This window comes from Anolis carolinensis, chromosome 4 (genome assembly GCF_035594765.1).
Source record: "Anolis carolinensis isolate JA03-04 chromosome 4, rAnoCar3.1.pri, whole genome shotgun sequence".
In the NCBI taxonomy this organism is placed as follows: Eukaryota; Metazoa; Chordata; class Lepidosauria; order Squamata; family Dactyloidae; genus Anolis; species Anolis carolinensis.
In genome coordinates, this window is record NC_085844.1 from 224,121,675 (window position 1) to 224,145,496 (window position 23,822).

General features: G+C 38.8%; 1 protein-coding gene across 3 annotated transcripts in view; it reads right to left on the bottom strand.

Annotated features, from left to right (window-relative positions):
* Positions 1–23,822, bottom strand: part of zhx3 (zinc fingers and homeoboxes 3) — a 61,461-nt gene that overhangs the window by 11,280 nt on the left and 26,359 nt on the right. The window contains exons 1-2 of one of the 3 annotated variants that reach the window (XM_062978862.1): positions 17,998–18,018; positions 11,676–11,791 (exon numbers count right to left, since the gene is read on the bottom strand). The exons of 1 other annotated variant lie outside the window; for it this stretch is intronic. The gene's annotated coding sequence lies outside the window, so the exon portion shown is untranslated. Of the gene's footprint in view, positions 1–11,675; positions 11,792–17,997; positions 18,019–23,822 lie in introns of those variants that run through there. One more of the 3 variants, XM_016996191.2, reaches the window with a different exon arrangement.

The following is a 23,822-nucleotide window of genomic DNA, read 5'->3' on the forward strand; positions in this document are numbered from 1 at the left end:
TATCATCGTTTTGTCTTGCCTCCTTGAATTTCTTCTAACTGAAGAGAAATAAGGTTCAACTAAAAATCTTCCCCATTTCAGTGTTGCTCCCCTTTGCACCTCCCAAATGCATACTCCCGCTAGGTATTTAAATCTGTGAACTTAACATGAGTTCAAAGAATGTTAAGGACTTAACCACGAATTTGCTAAATCAGAGTTATGGCTTGACTGAACATTTCTTAAGCTCATTATTACTTTCATGAGAGCTTGATCTCAACCATTAAAAGTAATCATGACTATATTGTTTACAGAACTACCAACTGCAGGGAAAGCTCAGTTTTGATATAGTTAAAGCACTAAAAAAAAGAAGCAGGATTCTTTAATGGCCTGACCTTATTCCTAGAAAATGTTAATATTTGCTTGGCCTTCTGACATAAAGTTAGCTTGAATTTAAGCACAGTGACAACACACCAGACAAAATGTAATCGAAGGGACTGTTTGTACATTTCTTCCCCCTGCCCCCCAGAACACTTACATAAGCACACGCAGAAGCCTGGCACAGAAGCCTCTGCAACTTGAGTTGTGTACTCTGAACAGAGCAATCTTAACAGGATGTTTTTGATTACCAGCTTGTGTGGTTGCATAGTTGCAAGGGGACCAAGCCTGAGAGCAACAGCACTTGCTCTCAGCACACAGCCTAAGATCATATCTAAAATGCAGGCTGAATTCTTTGGGCTTGAATTCAAGAAGCTGCCTTTTATTGCATTAGACCACCAGTCCTTTTATTCTATTCATTTACAACATAGCACAGTATTGTTTGCTTAACCTGTGAACAATTTCCAAAAGACTCAAGCAGAAAGTCTCGCTATCCCTACCCTATCAATGGGGATGTTTCAATTAAAAGATTCTAGGAGTTTAACTTTGGACCTTCTGCTTCCAAAGAATGTACCAATGCTTTAAGTCCTTTCTCCCATCTGAGTTACTTTGGGACATAATTTTGGGGTCAAAAATATATAAAAAGTTTTCCTTCCCACTTGAGTCATTTCATATTCTACAGATTTACTGTATATATCCTATATTCTATAGAAAGATAGTCACACTGTTCTTTTGTGTTGCAAAAACAAACTCACTTTTATAAAAAGTAGGCTGATATTCTATACTGGGAGACATATATGGATTATGTAGCCACATCTTCATAACTAACATGGCACATAGCTGTGTTGGCTGGGGAGAGCTGCATGCTGGGTTTTGGCAAGAATTCCAGTTTTTGTCTGGTTGGAACAAATTTCTGACTTCTGCAACAACCCAAAAAGTGAGTTGCAGTGATATAAGTCTAACTTAAACTAGTGCAATTCACGAACTGGATGCAAGCCTTAATTTGAAGATTTCACTATAAATTAACTGAGGTCAAGCAGCTCCATATTCCCACCTGTCCTGCATCCCCAGTATATAGAGATACATCTAAATGATTTGGTATTTTAGGTTTTAGTGGTATTTTAAGAAGGCTTGTGAATGCACGCAAATTGTTCAGGTGGGCCACTGCATTCTGTATGTTAAAAAACACAGAGAGAAACAAAAATCTCATTTTATGCTGGAAATAAGAATGCAATTTATGAAAGGAATTCAGGTCTCTCCCTTCATTCCAAGCTTGAAGGAAGCCAGAAGCAAAGGTGTTTTATCATTTTCTCAAAAAGCTAGTTTAAAGAAAGGTATTTACCTAACCCATCTATTGTAACTCACTTAGCACATAGAGGTGTTAAGATTAGAAGTCTTATCTTTTACCTGCTAAGTGGTTTTGGGGAAGGTTTGCATACCAGTGTGTGAACTGTTACAAGAGTACAGCAGCAGAAATATATATTTCTAACCTGGAACCATATTTCCCAATAAATTGAGACACTACTTTTAATATAATTTGTCAGGGCTGACAATCTCTATTTAAGGAAACAGGTGCTCCTACTCACTTCTATGGATCAGTTAAGCAATATAGTCAAGTGGTAAAATAACAAATTCAGATGAGAGTATTACACAACACAAATTATGCAAGAATTTGGAAGAGTGACATAATCAATGCCTTGAAAAAACACAGCAATACAAATCTGCCTTGTTTTTGAAAGAGAAAAAACTGTTTTAAGCTGTTCTGTAGAATGGATTTGAATGTTACTACACAGGGAGAATTTGGAAACATTCCCAATAGGCAAACTGTGCTATCAGTGTCAGTAGGATCAAATAGGTCTGAGATAGCATTCCGAAAATCTTGCATAGTAAAATATTTTAGATATACATGACTTGCAGAACTGATCTTGTGATTTCATAACTTGTGAACAAGACCTAGAATGCACAGATCAGTATCTATTTGATTTTAGATCGAACAGTTAAAACAATTCAATTAAAATTTAGATCAACCTCTGTGTGTGTGTGTGCATATATGCATACACACCTGGCACACATGACAATCTTGCTGCTGTGTGCATAAGTGCTCTAGTACTTTTCAGCTAACTGGATGTTAAGTACTTTGTTTTCATGAAATTAATGAGGTAGTTCTGGTAATGCAAAACATTTGGTCAGGACAACATGAATGCCCTCAATTAGAAGGTTAGAAATGTGACATTCTCCCAAACACTGCTTAGCAAGTAAAGCTGCTGAGCCATAGCAAAGTGACCACTGCTAAACTGAACCTTAAGAAAGTGTAGATTCTTGAGCCCAATGATACCTAACAGTTCACATCTCTTATTAATTTCTATATCTTCCAGCATAGTCAACTTCTACTGGAGGACCTATAGATCAAATCTGCAAAATTCAAACTCGTAAACGTGGAGAACCGACTGTAGACAGATTTCTCAGATAGATCAATCATGCTCACAAACCACTAAATATCAAATCTACACAGTAAATGGTCCATTTATGTTCAAAAACCCTGGAACTCTGGAATTTCCTTTCCATGGAAGCCAGAATGGCTGGAGGTATGCTAAAAAAAAGCATGGACTAAGGAGTTCTGAATATAAACTTGTATGCTTTTAATTGTTTTATTTTTTGAGATGTCAGCGGCTTTGGGTATAAATCTTTGGAGGGAAGTAGGTGGTGATGGTAATAATAATAACAACAACAACAACAACAGATGAAGATGAAGACAGAGGAGAAGGAGGAGGATCATAATCACAACCACAACTACCACAAAAGGAAGGGAAAATTCAGTGCATTCCTCAATATGACTGAGAGTTGGCTAACCCCCATTCACAGACTGTTCCAGTGGCCTAGAGGTAGGTTACATGAGCGTGAATCCCCATTGCCCTATCACAGTGCTGGGGTAACGTAGAAGTTACTTTACTCTAAACTCAAGAATGGAAAACAAAATGTTTGTGGACAGCAAAAGAGATTTAAACAAGGGCTTAAAACTAACCTTAAAAACTGTGACATAGACACCAAGAACTGGGAAGCCCTGGCTCTTAGGCGTTTTAACTAGGTTAGCTGTTACCAACAGTGCTATGGATTTTTAAGAGGCACAAATAGAGGATGAAAGGGAGAAAGAGGAAGACGCATCAAGCCAACCCTTGTCAGGGCTGCTATCCATCTGGAAATTGATGTCCTCACTGCGAAAGAACATGCAGATCCAGAATAGGTCTCTACAGTCACTTATGGACCCACCACCAAGACTCTACATTTGGAAGGCAATCATACTTGGCCTATGATGATGATGATGAACATAGAAGCCATCTCATTTGAAGTTATAATTACTTTTACTGAAACACTAATAGGAAATAGGGCAGATGCCTTGGATGAGCAATTCCTCTTCATCTTAAAACATATAAAACTATGGTAAGATACAAATTACAAATAAGATTAAATCAAGAGTAGGAAGAATACACACTTTTCAATTGGCATTATATGCCTGTGAATTAATCATAATGTAGGCAGGGATAGATATTTACTTCCTGTTATGAAACTTCACAAGAGAAGTTATGATCAAATTAAATACAAACATACAAACCAAAACAATTCACAAACTCAAACAGTGGTTAAATATTTTTAAAAACAAAAACACAACAGCAACAGATACTAAAACTACTGAATTCCAAAACAACATATAAATCATGCTTTCTCTGAAAATTCCAGATAATAGGCTGGGTCTAATCATGTTGCCTATGTGAAGGGACTAGGCTAGAGAGGGAGTTTCAATGTCTGGATGCCACCATAGAAAAGATCTATTTTACTTAGTTGCTACTTGGTCCACCTCTGTCTCTGGATGATGCAAGCTAATCAATTTAAACATAATGAAAGCAGTTGAACTAACTGGAAAAGTGGTATATTCTCAATCTGGCAAAGCCAAAAAAAGGTGTTTCTTAACATTTTCTCACATTTTGGAAGTTGAAACACCTTTATTCGAATCCTATTGTTTGTCCCAAGAACAGCAGACTTACTGAACTTAATCTACATAAAAACTGATTCACCAATTTACTAGTATTCTGTGTCTATTCTAATTGGAACTAACAAGGGATCGGGCTCTGGAATTCATGCTCATAGGCACAACTTTAGATTACACCCTTAATTACTGGATAAATAAAACTATATCAAGCCTAGTTGCTGTTCCCTAAACCCATCCAAGCAAAAAGGTTCCGTGCTGATTTCTCTGCTCTCAAACTTTTGATTTATGAAAGGATGTAGAGGTATGTTTGAAGGGGCATTTCCAATTTATCTGGAGGGTGGACCAGACAGTTTACGAGATGCCAGGAGAAAGGGGGGTGTATAACTTAAAAACTTTAAATACATAAACATGAACATAAATAGCAATACTTCCATTGCACACTGCATGGAAGAATGATAGTGGTAGATATTGGTCGATCTGCACTGATCAGTAATGATTCTCTTTGTGAAGAGTTCTTAGGAACAAAGAAACCAAGACTTAATATGTATACTGTACTACTCAGACTAGATTCACATTTACTGAAAGCTCCTCTAGAAAACAGAGAAATGGCACACAAAAATCTAGCAAGTTGGGAAATAGGTCAGATTATAGTTTGCCCACTTTACATTGTATTTTATCTGTATGTGACCTGTGTTTGGAATTCTAGTTTGAAAAAAACATTCAGTCTTGATTTTCTCTACTTGTGTACTGAAATGATAGAGAAACACATGTATTTTGTGATGAGTCTTCTCATCAAATTATGAAAACTGTTGCTCTAATGTATAAAAACTTATATGGAGAAATATATGGATCACAGCCTTCAAATCCATCCTATCATTACATTATTGAGTGCCATTTTGATAATATTTCCTCCTCACCCACAGACATTAACTATAACAACAGATCCTTTCTTTGTATGGGTACAAACAACCTTGATTTCATATCATACAACACTGTAGTACAACACCACATTATGCTATTCTGCATCAACAGCAGTAATGAACTATAACATCCAAGGTTTAAGGTATAGCCAATGAACACAAGTTACTTACATTATAACTATACAAATGTTAATAAAATGTTAAGCAGAGATCATTTAAATAATTACTGAAGTTCTTATTCACTACTCTCAATGAAGTTATTCTGTATTGCTATAGAAAAGTTAGGTACTCAAAGGAGACACAAAAACTCTGGAGCCATTGCAATTTCAACCTGTAAGTCAGCACCAAACAGTCTGCAGCAGTGTCAACAATGACTCTCTTATGTTCATCATTCAATTGTGCTTTGTTGATATCGCCTGGCTTTCAAGACCCTTGGACAGTTTCTGGGCACAGAAGACTAGTTGAGTGAACAATCACATTCATTTTCAAAACCTGAGCAGAACAGAGACATTTTTGTCTGGATCGATTTCACAGAACTGTCCAGAGATGTATTTTCTTTCTCTGGGCCATACAACACAAATATCCAGGGGCAGCTCACCTTTATTTACTCTTGAAGACCTATTGTTCTGAAATCAATTTTAAAGAGAATTGGCTTTCTTTTGAATGCAATCTTAGAGTAACAAAATGCTTGCTAGATTTCATGGTTACTTTCCATTTGTGTGGACCAATAACCACATTTTTACTCAAGCTTGGAAACTTTCAGCTTCCTCCACCCTCAGCTACCACATCCACTGATCTTAATCTTGAAAGTAAAATAATAATAATAATAATAAGACAGATATAAATGATCTGAAAGACTGCTTCAGTTCTTCACAGGACCAAATGACACCAGCTGCACTTAGAGATGGATCCTAGGACTTCACTGGGATTGGGATTTCGTAAAGGTATTAGAATTTCATAAATCAGCCACTTTCGATTTTATTTATTTATTTAAAGCATTTATATGCCACCCTTCTCACCCCGAAGGGGACTCAGGGCACAGCACAACATACCGTATATAGGACAATCATTTCATGCCGGGACATACAATAACTATAAACATACACAAATATTGAAATCAGTTGTATCTACTTTAAATTCAGCTGTTTAAACCAACTCAAGATACCATCCTGGCTCCAGTCAGCAGAGCAGGTTTCCTATTATTGCCTCATTGCACTGCCCCAAAGGCTTGGTCCAACAGCCAGGTCTTTACCATCTTTCTGAAGGAAAGGAGGGGGCTGATCTGATCTCACCAGGAAGGGAGTCCCATAGCTGGGGGGCAATCACTGAGAAGGCCCTCTCTCTCGTCTCAGCCAAACATGCCTGTGACAGTGGCGAGACCAAGAACCTCCCCAGAAGATCTTAGTCTTTGCGGTGGTTCGTAAAGGGAGACGTGTTTGGGCAGGTAAGCTAGGCTGGGGCCATTCAGGGCTTTATAGGGCAAAACCAGAACTTTGAATTGTGCCCGGTAGCAAACAGGCAGCCAGTGGAGCTGACATAACATGGGAGTTGTGTGCTCCAGTTATGCTGCCCCAGTTATTAGCCTGGCTGCCTCTTGTTGCACTATTTGAAGTTTCTGAACAGTCTTCAAAGACAACCCCACATAGAATGCGTTGCAGTAGTCTATGCTGGTTGTAATGAGAGAATGGACCGTCGTGGCCAAGTCTGACTTCCCCAGGTACGGGCACAACTAGCACACAAGTTTTAATTGTCAAAAGCCCCCCTAGCCACTGCTGCAATCTGATGTTCCAGGCTCAGCAATGAGTCCAAGAGGACCCCAAGCTGCGAACCTGCGCCTTCAAGAGGAGTGTAGCCCCATCCAGCATAGGCTGTAACCCTATACACTGTATGGCCTTGCGACTGACCAGGAGGACCTCTGTCTTGTCTGGATTCAACTTCAATTTGTTCACCCTCATCCAGACTGTTACAGCGGCCAGGCACTGGTTCACAACCTGGACAACTTCCTTAGCATCCAGTGGAAAGGAGTAATAAGAGTTGGACGTCATCTGCATACAGATGGAATTGAACTGCAAAACTCCAGATGATCTCACCCAACTGCTTCATGTAGATGTTAAACAACATGGGGGACAATACTGAATCCTGTGGGATAACACAGGACAATGGCTGCAGGGCCAAGCAGGTGTCCCCCAGCAACACCTTCTAGGTGCAATCCTCCAGGAAGGACTGAAGCCACTGCAGAACAGTATCCCCAAGACCCATCCTCACGAGGCGACCCAGAAGGATACTGTGGTCTACAATATTGAAGGCTGCTGAGAGGTCCAGGAGAACCAACAGGGACACACTCCCCATCGAGCTCTCTGCGGAGATCATCCACTAAGGCGACCATGGCTGTCTCAGTTCCATGACCCGTTCTGAAACCAGTCTGCGATGGATCAAGATAGTTTTGTCCAAGAACCCCTGGAGGGGTGACGCAGCCATATGTTCCAAGACTTTGCCCAAAAAAGGGAGGTTGGAAACAGGTCGAAAGTCGTTCAAATCAGTGGGGTACAGTGATGGTTTTTTCAACAACAGTTTTATCACAGCTTCTTTTAAGCTCGCTGAAATTTGCCTTCCTGGAGGGAGGCATTAACCACCATTTTTATCCACTCTGCCAAACCCCCTCTGGCTTCCTTTATCAGCCAGGATGGGCAGGGGTCCAGGATGCACCCTGCTTCATATATTTCAGAATCAAGATCCTGGTTCCATACCTTCCAAACTGGTTTTGGTGATGCACCATTCCCCATGAAGCACTTCTATTGGATTATGCCCACATATTTTGTTTCAGCCTCCCCATCTTCTTTAGTGCCATATGTCAATATATCCTTGATGTGTATAGTATAATAAAGCCGCTAATTCCCCCCCCCCCCCGAATATATTAGTCCATAGCTAAGTGTTCTGCTCACTGAAGTGCCTCATTCTTTTAACAGAACAAACTGTTCCATGTTGAGGCAGGAGCTGGCAGTGTTTTAAACAAAAGCTTCCCCCTTCCATTTCTGACAGCATTCTGCCAAAGACCCAGTGCATTTCTAGTGCCAAGATACAAAAGGTCAAGAGAGGTCAAATCAAGCAAAGGGTATATGTTCCACTGTGGGCTACGGACTGCAAAGAAAATGGCAGAGGAGAGGAATGATAGCAATTAATACAGAACAAGTAAGTAATACCTTAAAGTACTCGCTGATTGCTGAAAAGCAGCATAGCATAAAGATTTGCTTCCAATGTCATGCATATTGGGTTCTTTGTGGAATTTTATAACAATAACAATATTTCATATTGTGTCTATTGAAGTAGCTGGCCACAATTTAAAAAGATATTGTTAAAAATCCACAAGATACAAAAATTAAAACAAGATGAAATAACCATTAAAATTAAACCAGGGTATAACAAATATCAATAAAAAAGGTAAGGTAAAGGTTTCCCCTGACGTTAAGTCCAGTCATGTCTAACTCTGGGGATTGGTGCTCATCTCCATTTCTAAGCCGAAGAGCCGGCGTTGTCCGTAGACACCTCCAAGGTCATGTGGCTGGCATGACTGCATGGAGTGCCGTTACCTTCCCGCTGGAGCGGTACCTATTGATCTACTCACATTGGCATGTTTTTGAACTGCTAGGTTGGCAGAAGCTGGAGCTAACAGCGGGTGCTCACTCTGCTCCCCGGGTTTGAATCTGGGACCTTTCAGTCCGCAAGTTCAGCAGCTCACTGAATGACAGCACAACAATTAGTAGTATCTACCACATTGTGTAAGGTGGGTCTTATACAGTCACTCATCAAACACTTGTAGGAATAGAAAAGTCGTCTGCAAAAAGTAAGTAGGTAAGGTGTCAACCTAGCTTTTCTGAGACAGGTGTTCTAGAAGGCCTTCTCTCATTCTCACTAGAATGGATACTCCTGTGACAGTAATGGGATGGGGGGGGGGCTCCCCAGCAGATCTCAAAGCATGGGCTTGTTTCTAAGGGAGAATATGGCCCTTCAACTAATCGGGATCTGAGCCACATACGGCTTTATGGGTTATAATGACCACTTAGAATTATATCTGGCAATAAACCAATGGAGTTGCTGTGGTAAGGGAGTTGTGTGATCCCTTTAGCCAGCCCTAGTTAGCAATCTGGATGCAGCTCTTTGGACCAAATAAAACTTTCAAGGAGTCATTAAAGGCACTCTTTAAAAGTAGCCCCATGCAAAGTGCATTAAGGTACCCAAATATGATATAATGTGTCGCCATGGCCAGATCCAACATGATGCTTAGGTTATTTTAAAGGACCAAAGGTTTTTGAAGGGCTTGGTTTTATTCTCCAGGAACTTTCCTCCCAAAACTATATTCTCTATTTTTGTAAGATATCAATATTTCTCCTCAAACTCCTTAATTTCGAGGGAACACGGGATACTATACCAGTGTACTGCAATACCAAATTCTAAAATCTTAAATATGTCCAGTGCAATTACAAGCAGGGAAATACATACAATATGGCAATATAAGGGACAGGTGCTATATGGCTGACAGGGATTCTATGACATAGTTTTCAGGAGATGTCTACTCCCAAGTGCTTCAGTCCAAAAGAGTTATGCGGTTTTATGAAATGACTTTATCACATGCTTAAGCATTGCTGCCAAGTTTAGCTTTTAGTAGCAAGTAAAATAAAAACAATATCAAGTATCTACTTATCTGAGAACTGGATATCTCACGTCTCCACACCTTATGTCCCATTTTGGCAAGGACATTCCCAATTTATCTTCTATTATCCCACTTTTTCAGCCAGTTTTAAAATGTCCCAGTTTTTATCACCTCCTTCTACCCTCTCTCATTGTCCTCCGTTTGCTTCAATAGCTGCAAACTTAATTTGAGGCACAAATTAAGCCGGGCTGTGGCGCAGCTGTTGAGCAGCTGCCTTAAATCACTCTGACCATGAGGTCATGAGTTCGAGGCCAGCCCGTGGCGGGGTGAGCACCCGTCAATTAAAAATAAAAAATAGCCCCTGCTCGTTGCTGACCTAGCAACCCGAAAGATAGTTGCATCTATCAAGTAAGAGATAAGGTACCACTTATAAAGTGGGGAGGCAAGATTAACTAATTTACGACCTGGAATGAGGAAGTGCCGTCAGTGTGGATGATGAAGCAGCTGCTCCCCCCTGTGGCCAGAATCGAACATCCCCTCAGGAGAAGGTTAACTTGCCTCTGCGTGTGTCTCTCAGTCTCTGTTTGATGTGTTTATGGGCATTGAATGTTTACCCTATGTGTGTTATAATGTGATCCGCCCTGAGTCCCCTTCGGGGTGAGAAGGGCAGAATATAAATACTGTAAATAAATAAATAAATAAATAAATAAATAAAAGTAGTTTGCTCTCAATCAACTCAGAGCAGAATCCTAACTTTAAGTCTCCCTGTGGGTTCAGGCAAAATTGGACTACTTCAGCTCTCCTAGCCCATGTGTTGTTCTTCATTAGCCATCTTGATTCCCTTCAGATATTGCTTAGCCACATGTGTCTTGAGTTTCATCTATGAAATGTTGGAGAGTATGCATCCTTACAAAAAAATTCATTTGCTGAACTTTTTAGTTCTGAAATATGGCAGAGATAAAATTTATAATATCTAAGTGCAAAAGTGCAAAAGAGCACATGCATCCTGGATCACTGAGGTTTGATGTATTTTTTAACAGGAAGGTACTGAACTAAAATAAAACGTATTTGTATTTGACATTTAGCCTAAAAACTAGTTTGCTAAGAATTCTCCAGGTTAGAGAGATTCGCATGAGACATATGAATAATGATTACCACAGTCTGTTAAGGAAATAGTGCCCAGTTTCAGCACTAGAATGATTGACATTGCAATCTTTAATCAAAACAGTGTGGGAGAAACCAACATATTAAGCAAAACAAACTATGTATTAAAATGCATTCTATATTCCCTTTTACTGTGATTTAAACTTTAAACTGGGGATGAACTAGATACCCCTTTCAGGCAGTTCATATCTTCCGAGGCTGCCCTCTGACAGCCCTTTAATTAAATGATTGTCCTTTATAAAGTGGAACACGATTTCAATCTAATGGAAACTCCTACATTAAATGTAAATGCTTGTCTAAAGTTGGAAGCAACTATCATGTTGACAACAAGGGAGTCGGTGGTCCACCTTTCAAATTGTTAAGGAAGTCATTGAAAAAAAGAAAAAGGGGAAATAATGGAAATTCCCGAATTATCAAATAATTTGCTCATAATTATATTCTGAATAGAACCATTGTTTTTAAAACAGACATTATTTGTAATTCCTGACATATGACAGTATGTGGATTATGTGCATTAAATATACGTAGCACAAGATATGAGGTTACTGTGTATGGGAGCAAAGAATACAATAAAACAGCTATCAATGTCAGAACAAATGCATACCTGAGAGTACTCAATGTTTCCTTAGTGTTTCAATTCCCATCTCCTCCACTTTCTTTTTAAGCGTTATAAGAGCATTCTTCATCTGATAGCTGCATTTTAGATTCAGCCCTAGAAGTCTAAAGAGACCACAAAAGAAATGTATCTATACAAATTCAAAAACAAGCACTAGCTCTTTTTTTAAAATGGAAATGAAGCATCAGAACTTGACATTCTTGAGTTACAATTTGCATTGCTTTCCCATGTAAGATTCACTCATAAGATATTCTGAAGCAAATTTGTATAGGGATTTATAGTAGGCCCATGTACTATGTGAGTTAATGTTATGTGGTTTCAGTTATATGTGAAGACCACCTCCATGAACAAAGGCAAGGGCAGGAATTCCTCCATGTGTTGCTCTAGAAGAGTTTTTTTCAAACTGTGGTCCTCCAGATGCTTTGGACTTCAGCTCACAGAAATCCCAGCCAGTTTACCAGGCGTTAAGAATTGTGGGAACTGAAGTCCAAAACACCTGGAGGAGCACAGTTTGAGAACCACTGCTCTAGAGGAATCCAGTCTATCTCTTCTCATTTGAAAGGTATCCATTAGATATCAGTTGGATGACACACAGAGAGTAAAAGAAAGAAAGAGAATGAGGTGTATATTGGAAATAATGAATGTCTCAATTTCCTATTCTGAAAAAGTGGGGGAAAAGTATTTTTTCAGATACCAGGCAGTAACAATTCCTCCCTTGCTTTAGCTCCTTGTTTGGACAAGTTATACCACTTCTCCACCACCTTACCCATTATATGGGAGTCCTTGTTACCCAAAGATACAGGTTTTTAAATATAAGTCTGTTTTTATAAAAGACTTCAATGACTTTCTTGGTTGGTTAGAACAGAGTTTCTTAAACTTTTCCACTCGCAACCCCCTTTGGCCCGATAAATGTTTACATGATCCCAGGGATATTGGTGTATAAAATAGGTATAAAAATCAAATATTTACTAATAACATTTACAAGGCTTCCTAAATAGGCAAATTTTCCTTTTAATGAAGTACAGCTGAAGCATTTTCTGTAGAGTCCATTTTATTTATCATGTCAGAAGCAAATTGAGAATACTGTTATTATGTATTTTAAAAACCACAAACATAGAGTCCATTGTAAATGCTGCACAACAGATTCTAAGTGTCTAAAACAGCCACTAAGTGATATTCAGAAAACCTTTACTAATGTCAATTTTTTGTGCCCCTAACATTGAGCTAAGGGAACCCAATTTGGGTTTGGTACCCACCGTTTAAGAAGCAGTAGATTAGACTATAATATATTACAATCCACATTCTGCCTTCAAAGACAGCTAGGAAATTCCTCCAGATTTTTATAAACCGAGGATGATTGCAAAAGTAATCCTCTCCTGTGTTTGCCCACTTCCTTGTAATCAGATAGACTGCCCTGACTGAAGAATCCTTTTGCAACTTTTAAGATATTCATTTGAGACCATTAAGTGATAAAAAGTGAAATGAATAGGCGTTAATTACTGTAATTATTTAAAAACAGAGCCATGTTGCTGGCCTGTTTATGTTGGATAAGTGAGCCTCTACTGTATAACCTTGATAAAAAGTGAATACAAGCATTGAGGACCAAATGATAACCAAACAAGAAAAGGGATGAGAGAAAAAGCTGGGCAGACAAGGCAACACAGTGCTAAAGAACATGTCTTGTACCTAGAAAGTCTTAAGTTCGGCTCCTATTATCTTCGATTAAAAAACTGTAGGCAGGTAGTAAAATGAAAACAAAAACAAAAAACATGTCCAAGGATATCTGTGAATTACAACAGGCAATGCTGGCAGCCTTCTATTAACATGGTTTTCCTCATTTAAAACAAAAACTGTGCTGCAGGATTTGTCTTTGCATGAAAATGTTAGAGAAAATAACCTTGCTTTCCATAGATCTTTTAAGGCAATACCTGTCTCAGTCTCTTAGGGGTATGTAACAAACATTTTCCCCCTTTAAAATGTATAGAGGGAACATACTTGGGAGGAGTTAAAGAGGGGGAGGGGATCTTGTAATCTGGAAGGGATTACAACTGGGTTATATGAAATGCACTGCTGGTCTTACAATTTCTTTATCGATACAAATACAGATAGGGAAAAGAACAAGAAAAAGAATGAGAATCTAGCCTGGGAGAAAAAGAGATGGGAGAAGAGCAAGAAAAGCAACCTTCCCGTATTAGAGACCCAGTGCAAATGTGGTGAAAACAGGCAGAAGTACGTCTGACCCAGTTTTTGGGAGCAATGTTTTTGTATCTAAGGCACTTCACTTTTAGTGAGAGAACATATCCACAGAAGCAACCGAAAAATTCTATACATCCTCCATCCCCCAAAAGAAAACAATGAAAAGAACAAGATACAATCAGATCTACAATCAACCTTCTTTTGTTTATGGTATTTTAATGAAGGCTAAAGACCGCTTAAAATAATATCTCTGGTAAGTGTTAGGGATATTCCCCCCCCCCCCCACACTTTTATTGTAGAAAAAAATAGCTTTCCTATTCTATCTCTTTTTATTCCAAATAAAAATGAATTTTAAAAAAGGGATGGTTTAACTGAAGCATTTACCAGTAGTTCTTCTTGTGATTGCTTTCCTATCAAATTCTCTTGCTAATCACCTAATTAACAAAGCAGTATGAAAGGTGGGCTAATGTTATAAGGTACAATGTCAAAGGTTTTCAGTACAAATTTCCAAAGCTGTAGGTTTGCCACTCTCTTTTAAGAATTAGCCATATCACTAGGAAAGAAGATAGTGAAAAATTCAAGATGCAGTATAGGAAAAATAATACTTAATTACCCTATAGAACTATAGGACAATGGAAGTAATACATATGTGTAATGCTATAAGTACTAATATTATTCCATTATTAATAGAACTACATTTTAAGATATGTTTCCAGATTCTTGTGTTTCCAATACCAGTTACATTACTAACATTCATCAGATACATGGGACACTGCCTTTATTCTAGAAAGCATCATCCATAAAAGATGTCTATAATTTGTGTATGTGTGTGTGTGTTAGCTACTGCTAATGCTTAAAGGGAACAACTGAGCTAATGTTTATGGGGACACTGTCACTGTCATGAGCATGACTAATAAAAGTGACCAGTCATAAATCAAGTGGTCGTGTAATTTGCCCCAAGACAGCCAATTTCTTTAATGCCTAGCTGGTGCCAATGGACAAAGCATGAGGAAGAACGGATCTGATTTTATGTTTGAAATGTATATTTTTAATTCATAATGTATTTTAATAGTTTTAACTGTTTTATGTGCTGTTTTATATTGGTTTGTATGGGCATCTAATTGTTGCCACTGTTGTAAGCCGCCCTGAGTCCCTTCGGGTGAGAAGGGCGGGATATAAATGTGAGAAATAAAATAAATAAATAAATAAATAAATGTTAGTTTCTTTTAGGTGGTAATGTAAAATATGGCTTTTTATTGCAGCTTTTGGGTGGGGTGTGTAATCATATGTACATGGTTTTAACTGTTTTAATATTTTCTCTGTTGTATCCTGCTTATCTCTTTAATATGTTTTTGTACATTGCTCTTATCTAGAATTGCATTTACTTATTTATATTGTTTTAACTGTGTGCTTCCCTCAGATCTCATGATAGAGGGGAATATTTAAATAGTTTAATAAAAACTTCTAGCTATCTCGTATAGTTAAAAATATCTAACTGTACTTCCCTAATATAACGGCCATGCCTATGTTCCTTTGAGTCAACTTTGACTTATGGTAACATTGTTATAAGGTTTTCTTTGCAGGATGTATTCAGAGGACACTTGCCATATTAGCAGCACCATAATTTGTATGTAGCAACCCTAAAACTCTCTGCTGATTGAAAAGCCAATGAGAAGCAGATCCTAGGCTGCCTCTTCAAACCTCCTGAACAAAAAACCTTTAGTTGATTTATTCCAGGATGTACTCAAAATTATATATGTAGCTCAACAAACAAGATATAATTTCTATGATACATTATGAGTGGTTCAATTTCCAAACAAAATTGACATTTTTAAAATAAATGTGTTGTTGTTTTTAAACTGATTACACATTAGAAAGTATATGTGGAGACTCTGAGCACAAGGATCTACACTATGTTTAGTATTATCACAATAAATAATGGTCGAAAGTCTAGACTTCTAACCTCAGCTTACTGTTTGAAGGCAACGAGGATAGAAAAACGCTGACCTTCCTTTCTGTAGTAAGTAACTTACAAATCTTACATGTTGTCAAAAAAAACAAAAATGTTATCATTGACACTTCTGTATCTGTAAGCAAGCAACTCTGAAAGAATACACAAACAAAAGAGAAACCGCACCTTATGACAAACAAAGCCAGGTTTTTCTTAGTTCATCTCCTGTCTCATAGCATATTGGTAATATTTGTCAATGTATAAACATATTCTCAGCTTCTCAATCACTGACTAATCTACTTTTGGAGCCATCAGCACACCTTTTTTCCTTTCCCTTATATACTCCGAACCTTAGAATATGGTCTAGAATCATAATACAGTCAGAATTTTGGGTCATAATTTGCAGAAACCATCTCATTCAATATATTTCTCTGGATGGTACTAATTGTTAATCAGTTGTAACATATAGCAAATAGTATGGTGGGAAAGGAAAGAATAATATTTCATAGTTTACACATAGGACAAGCTAATCTCTTACACAAGTAGCTTGGAACTGGACTCAGTCAGAAAATCTAAGAAAAATATTGATTGATTCTGATGGGGGTTAATGGCACTGTGTCTTGAAGTGTTAAGAGCAACCTTCAACAAAGTTTTTGCAAAGTTCTTTTAATGAAAGGAGGAAGGTACGGTAATCACTTAGAGATACCATAGGTTCTGCCTATGTCCATCCTATGGCTCCTCATATGGCTAGAAATGTACCATATAGTGCATGGCACACTGTATAAATCAGAACATGGGAAGTGACTCATGGAAGCACATTTCCTTCCCCAGGGGAGATCTCTGCAATAACCTTAAGAAACCAGGTCAGGCAAATTGTACACATGGACAACAGGAAACCAGCAAGAGCTGAATCACCTCTGTCTAGGCTAGACTGGACATTGACTGCACTGTATTCAAATTCTGCACTCTGTCCCCAAAGGAAACAAATAGGCATTCTATATTCATCAGCTCTCTTGCCAGTAATACCTGTTGAGAAAAAGTGATGCTACATTCAAATTTGGCCAAAAAAGTGTAATGTATAATCTCCTTATGTATTCCGGGAAGAACTCTGACCAGTTCCAGATTCCAGCATTGATTTTTCAGGAGGTATGTGTTTGTGCATGGGGCATACATTACACAGGTGGAGTCTCTGTTACATGGAATTTCAAAATCCAACATAAGTGGATGAGATAGTGATGGCTTTGCTTTCAGAGGGCTCCATGTACACACACTTTACAAAAAAATGTGTAAAATTACATTCAGTTTATATGAAACAGAAATGAATTTCATGTTCAGACTTGGAGCCCATTCCCAAAATATGTCATTACCTAGGTAAAGGTAAAGGTTTTCCCCTGACATTAATTCCAGTCATGTCTGACTCTGGGGGTTGGTGCTCATCTCCATTTCTAAGCCAAAGAGCCGGCGTTATCCATAAACACCTCCAAGGTCATGTGACCGGAATGACTGCATGGAGCGCTGTTACCTTCCCGCCGGAGTGGTACCTATTGATCTACTCACATTGGCATGTTTTCGAACTGCTAGGTTGGCAGAAGCTGGAGCAAACAGCGGCTGCTCACGCCACTCCCGGGGTTTGAACCTGGGACCTTTCGGTCTGCAAGTTCAGCAGCTCAGTGCGTTAACACACTTCGCCACTGGGGCTCCCATGTCATTACCTACATACATGCAACTACAAATAGACAAAAAATAAAAAACCAAAATCCAGAACAATTCTGATTCCAAGCATTTCAGATAAGGGAAACCCAACCTGTAACTTGTAAAAAGTCAGAAAAGCCAAGGAAACTCTCCTTTTCTCCAACACTTCCTATAATCTTCTGAAGCCCCATCTACATTGCCATATAATGCAGTTTCAAACTGTATCATATGGAAGTAGATAGGGCCCTAGTTAGAACTCACTCCTGCATAATTGTTGGGAACTCCAGCAAATGGACAATTTTAGGCTTAAACAAATTGTTAAAGGGTATCATTACCATGCCATTCCGTTCTCAATGTCATGTAATGAGCCGATGAATAGCTGATCTGTATTTACTGGTTGCTAATATATCTAATGCTTCACAAAACTGCCATTTTTAAAATAACTATGGTAGTGAAGAGAACCGATCTTACCATTTCTTTAGAAATGTGTTTCAACAACTCAAAACTTATTCAGCCTGTTTCATTGCCAGTCTTGCCTTCTCTCCCCCCCGCCCCCTGGGCCGCCTTCAATACTTCTCTTGTATTGTACTTCTACACAAAGTACATTTATGTCATTATTCCTGTGGTCACTCACCCCTACAGACTTGGAAATTGCATCCAAAATATTTAACCTATTTCCATATGCAAGATTCCAGTACCATTCGGTGACTATTACAGCAGAATGTGGTTTGTGATGTCACAGCAAGCAATACAAAGGCACATAAAGGTTTCTAGTCTACAGCATTATTCCCACAGCCTGTCTATTCTGAAATTACATTGACTCATATTTCTGTATGGAATAAATGAGTAAATGAGTAAAGAACTGAAGGAACTAGCAGTGCTTTAAACTTACATGTAAGGCTCACCATTTTAATGTTTGCACAATTCAACGACAAAAGGATATTTAACCGTCCTTTTTGGATTTCAACACAGTTTGGAAAGAATCCAACACAGAACGGCCAAGACCTTCACCTACACTAGTACCAAGAATTTGCCAGGGGAAAAATGTAATGTGTAATGAGAGTAAGCCATGAAAAGTGCTGAGTGAGTGGGTTTTACTTTGAAAAGCCAGCATTGAGGTTCTGCTACAGTATGCTATGCCCTAAAATTTCACTAGGCTGCTTAAGGCTAATTCTTGTTATGCAACAAGGCAATTACAGAAAACTAAAGGCACCTAGTTTAAAGATCTGGCTACTTATTTCTAATCAACATGTGATCCCTGAGCTCTTTCGATGCTCACGGCTACACAAATCATCCCTCAGACCTCCTCTGCATTTCATTTCTCTGAAAATCTTCCTTCTCAATTTCCAGACTATGGGGTCCAGTTATTCTAGGTAAAGGTAAAAGTTTCCCCCTGACATTAAGTCTAGTTGTTTCTGACTCTGGAGGTTGGTGCTCATCTCCATTTCTAAACTGAAGAATCGGCGTTGCCCGTAGACACCTCCAAGCTCATGTGGCCGGTATGACTGCATGGAGCATCATTCTACTTACCTAAATTTCTTGTCCATGCTGCCTTGTCAGTCCCAATCACCCTACTCCCTCCTGGTTTTTTAAAATATTCATGTTGGATTTGCACCTCCTTTACTATGTGTCTGTCTTTAGGACCTAAGTAGCTAGGGTATTTTTTTTTTCATGTCAGGAGTGACTTGAGAAACTGCAGGTCACTTCTGGTGTTAGAGAATTGGCTGTCTGCAAGGACATTACCCAGGGAATGTCCAGATGTTTGATGTTTTACCATCCTTGTGGGAGGCTTCTCACATGTCCCGGCATGAGGAGCTGGAGCTGACAGAGGGAGTATACCTGCTCTCCTCGGATTCAAACTGCCGACACAAGGGTTTAACTCACTGCACCACCGGGAGCTCCAGCTTAGGTAATAATAATAACAACAACTTTATTCTTGTATCCCACCCCATCTCCCCCGAAGGGACTTGGGGCAGCTCACATGGGGACCAAGCCCAATAGTGCACAGTAAAATCAACATAGGCACATTTAACTTATAAATGTATAAAATCATAGCACATTCAATAAAATCAGATAAAAGCAACTCAACAGCAATAGCCTCATAACAACATCCTCTTATCAACAGAGGGTCCATTACTTGCACAAAATGCCATAAATACGGTATACAGATTAATTTCAAAACCTGATATTAATACATCAATTAGTTAGTTGATTATATCTACATAAAACCACATATTAGTAAAATAATATTTCTGAACCAGACAGACTTTGTTTTTTCAGATTATGCACACCAGACTCATAACAGGAATTACTGGAAGCGATGTGAATCCTCCATTCTTATGAAAGGGAAAGGGGGAGAGAATAACGCTTTTAAAAGGTGGTAGTTGCGATGTCTTTTTAAAAAAAATTATTTGCATTACAAAATATATACAGATAACAATGTGCCTATTTTAGAGAAAGTCCATGGATTATCTTTGAACAGTTTACTTTTTAAGTGATTCTGAGACAGAAAGATTCTGTTTCTTCTAACATTATATTATAAAGTGGATACGCAATGCCTAGCAATGTAATTATCCCTGAAAATTATGTGGCAATAAATGTTTACAATATTATCAATGGAATTATAATTGTACACTGCCATCATAAAGTAGCTTTTTAAAAAAGGCTATCAAGAATCTGTATACAATGGCACATTTCAAATCAACTATAATTGCATCTCCCTGAGATCGATTTACTTAGTCACACGGTACCATGAAGGCATAATGGAATTCCTCCTTGCTATCCATGAACTGGGGCCCCTGGTGGCACAGTGTGTTAAAGCACTGAGCTACTGAACATACGGACCAAAAGGTCCCAGGTTCAAATCCCGGGAGCGGAATGAGCGCCCGCTCTTAGCACCAGCTCCTGCCAACCTAGCAGTTCGAAAACATGCAAATGTGAGATCAATAGGTACCGCTCCGGCGGGAAGATAACGGCGCTCCATGCAGTCATGGCAGCCACATGAACTTGGAGGTGTCTACGGACAATGCCGGCTCTTCAGCTTAGAAATGGAGATGAGCACCAGACCCCAGAGTCGGTCACGACTGGACCTAACATCAGTTGAAAACCTTTACCTTTACCTTTATCCATGAACTATCTAACTTTATGTACTACTACACTCTACAATTTCCATTTGAAAAGAAAGAGATACAGTACACGTAGGTCAACAAGTCAACAAACAGACAAATTAATTGACCATGTCCTAGAAAAGAAGAACTATGTATCTTCAAAGGTATATAGCAGATATAATACAAGAATCCAATTTACTAATCCAAGAATCCAATTTACTAATGCTTTAAAACATCTCTTCAGCTACTACAAAGATAACCACATGAAGCCTAACCCTAACAAGTGTGTGCTTTCCTCCTACAGAACCGTGAAGTCAATAGGAAATTGAAAGTTACCTGGGAAGGCCAAGAGCTTGAACATTGTTTCCATCCTAAATATCTTGGTGTCATCTTTGATTGAACACTAATATATAGGAAACATTGAATGAACACCAAGCACAAAGTAGCTGCACGCAATAACATCCTGCGGAAACATACTGGCAGCGTATGAGGTGCAGACCCACAATTATTAAGAACATCAGCCCTGGCCTTGTCTTACTCAACTGCTGAGTATGTCTGCCCTGTCTGGCACAAGTCTGTCCACATGAAGCAGGTGAACATAGCATTGAATGAAACATGCAGAATAATCACAGGATGTCTCAAACCTACACTTGTTAATAAACTCTACAACCTAGCTAGCATTGTCCCGCCTGATGAGTGACAGGAAGTTGTTGATAACTGTGAGAGAAATAAGGTTGAACATGGTGAAAGCCATCCACTGCATGGTTATCAGCCTCCTCCCAGTAGACTCAAATCAAGAAAAAGCTTCATGAAAACTACCACTCCTCTAAACGTTCCTCCAGCAACAGCAAAAATATCCCTCTGGGCAGCTAAACCAAGAAATCCCAACTGGATGGCCCCCCCACGAAGGTCTGCCTCCAGGGGCAAACCAAGAATGGGCAACTTGGAAGTCCCTGAACAGACTCAGGAGTGGAGTGGGCAGATCAAAAGAAAACCTGGCAAAATGGCACTACCTAAAAGAATCCTCCACCTTGTGCGACTGTGGAGCAGAACAGACAACTCCACATCTGTATGCTTGTCCGAAATGTCCTGCCTCATGTACAGAGGAAGATTTGTTGTCGAAGGCTTTCATGGCCGGGATCACAGGGTTGTTGTATGTCTTTCAGGCTGTGTGACCATGTTCCAGAAGTATTCTCTTCTGACGTTTCGCCCACATCTATGGCAGGCATCCTCTGAGGAACATGGTCACACAGCCTGAAAGACATACAACAACCCAGAGGAGGATTTGTTTGAGGCTACAGACAATGCAATCGCTGTTGCCATTTTGGTCAAAAGATATTTAGCCACTTGTGCTCCTTCTATTTTGACTTAGTTTTATACTAATTTACACTGTGCTTTCGATAGGAAATAAATAAATAATCAAATAAATGAAATTTTGTGTCACAAAACTGGAGACGGAGGTATTTTTTCAACAAATAAAAGAAGATGTATTCTGAAGCACACTTAAACTGGTGCTTGGCTGCATATTATCTCCCATACAAGGCAAACTATACCCATCTAAAGCATTCTTATGCAGCTCTAAAAATGCTTACACCTATGACTACAATTCTGCCTTTTCTTAACTGCAAGTAGAGTTATACATGAAGAAGATAGTCAAGTCCTAAAGATGTGTGATAAAGGTACCTGAAACCCAAGCCTTTCCTTTCCTTCTTGTTAACAAGTCATTTGACACCCCCCCCCCCAAGTGAAAGTAGAGAGAGAGATGTGTTTAAAATGAGGGGGAGGAATTTCCATTTTCTTCTTCACCCAGGACATCACACCCAAGCTTCTCACTATTTATTAATGACAAGTTTCTAGCCTATAGGAAAAAAATTACCACTCTGGACAGTTTAAAACAACAATTAATAATAGTACATTCAAACCAAATATCCAATAATGGTCAGCACTGCAATTAAACGACTTCCATACTGTGGTCTGACTTGAATAGAATTGAAAATTTCAAAGCTTTCCACAAATAAAATACATGGCCCTGAAATGCAATCCGAAGGGCACCTATGCTAATGTAGATTGGGGACGTGGAATGGTTCGCTTTGTTTAATGTTTCTATTAGAACCAACAGATCATCTTATAAGAACATCGTGATCATGATGACAAAAAGAATAATCTTCTATAACTATCCAAATTGACAGCTCATACACTAGATCTACTGTATCAGTGGGAATTTGGTTAAATAAAATCTTAGGTAAATTCCATTGATTCTAGGAGAGCTGTGAGAAGCAATTGTGTGTTTTCTGCATGTATTAAACTGACTGCATAAAATGCATGGCAAATTGACTACACGGTCAGCTCCCCAACCTTTGTGGGTGTGACTTTTGTAGATTTGATTATTCACATTTCATTAAAACCCTCTCACAAAAAAATCTCTCTAAAACGTTTATTTTCAAAACCCAAAAAAACCCCCAACTATTGACAATAAAATACGCAGCCACTGAGTTTCTTTTGGTCCATTTTGCCCCGTTAGGTTTCTAAAGAAGGAATGAGGCACAAATGTAGATAAGTAAGGTGAATTTGCAGCAGGAATCAGGGGGTAAGATAAGACATTTATCTCCCCAAATGAAATATTCTTCCTTTCAATGCCCTACATTTGCATTCTCACTAAACATTGGTTCATAAAGACACATACACAGAGACAATGTGAAACCTAAGAACACCTTGTTTCTTAGTCTAAAAGGAAATCCACACAACTATTATGGAAAGAATACAAAGCAAAGTGCTCCAGATTCTTTCTGTCTCAGAATTAACATATCCTTTGTTCTTTTCAGTGAGAAACTCAATCTCCTTGCCTTCCTCTTAACTTTTATTCCTCTCAGCGTAGCCAAAAACTTGACCTGCGTTTGATCTTCAGACTTCAACTATTTTGCCTGGTGAGGCAGTGGATTTTTCTTCTGTCGTGTTTTGGGGGGAAAGGGGGGGGGGAGAGACAGAAATCAAGAAATCTGGGACTATTTTGAATTTGATTATAGCAACCTAAAAATGGAAAAACTGAGGGTTTGGGGTAAATGTGAGAGGAAAGTTTTTAAAAATATTTTATCTGAATGATGTAAGTCTTTGTTTAGAAATTCATGGCTGACATTTTCACAGATTTGTTTTCCAAAAAGGGTGGAGTGAGGATATGAGGCAGAACATGTT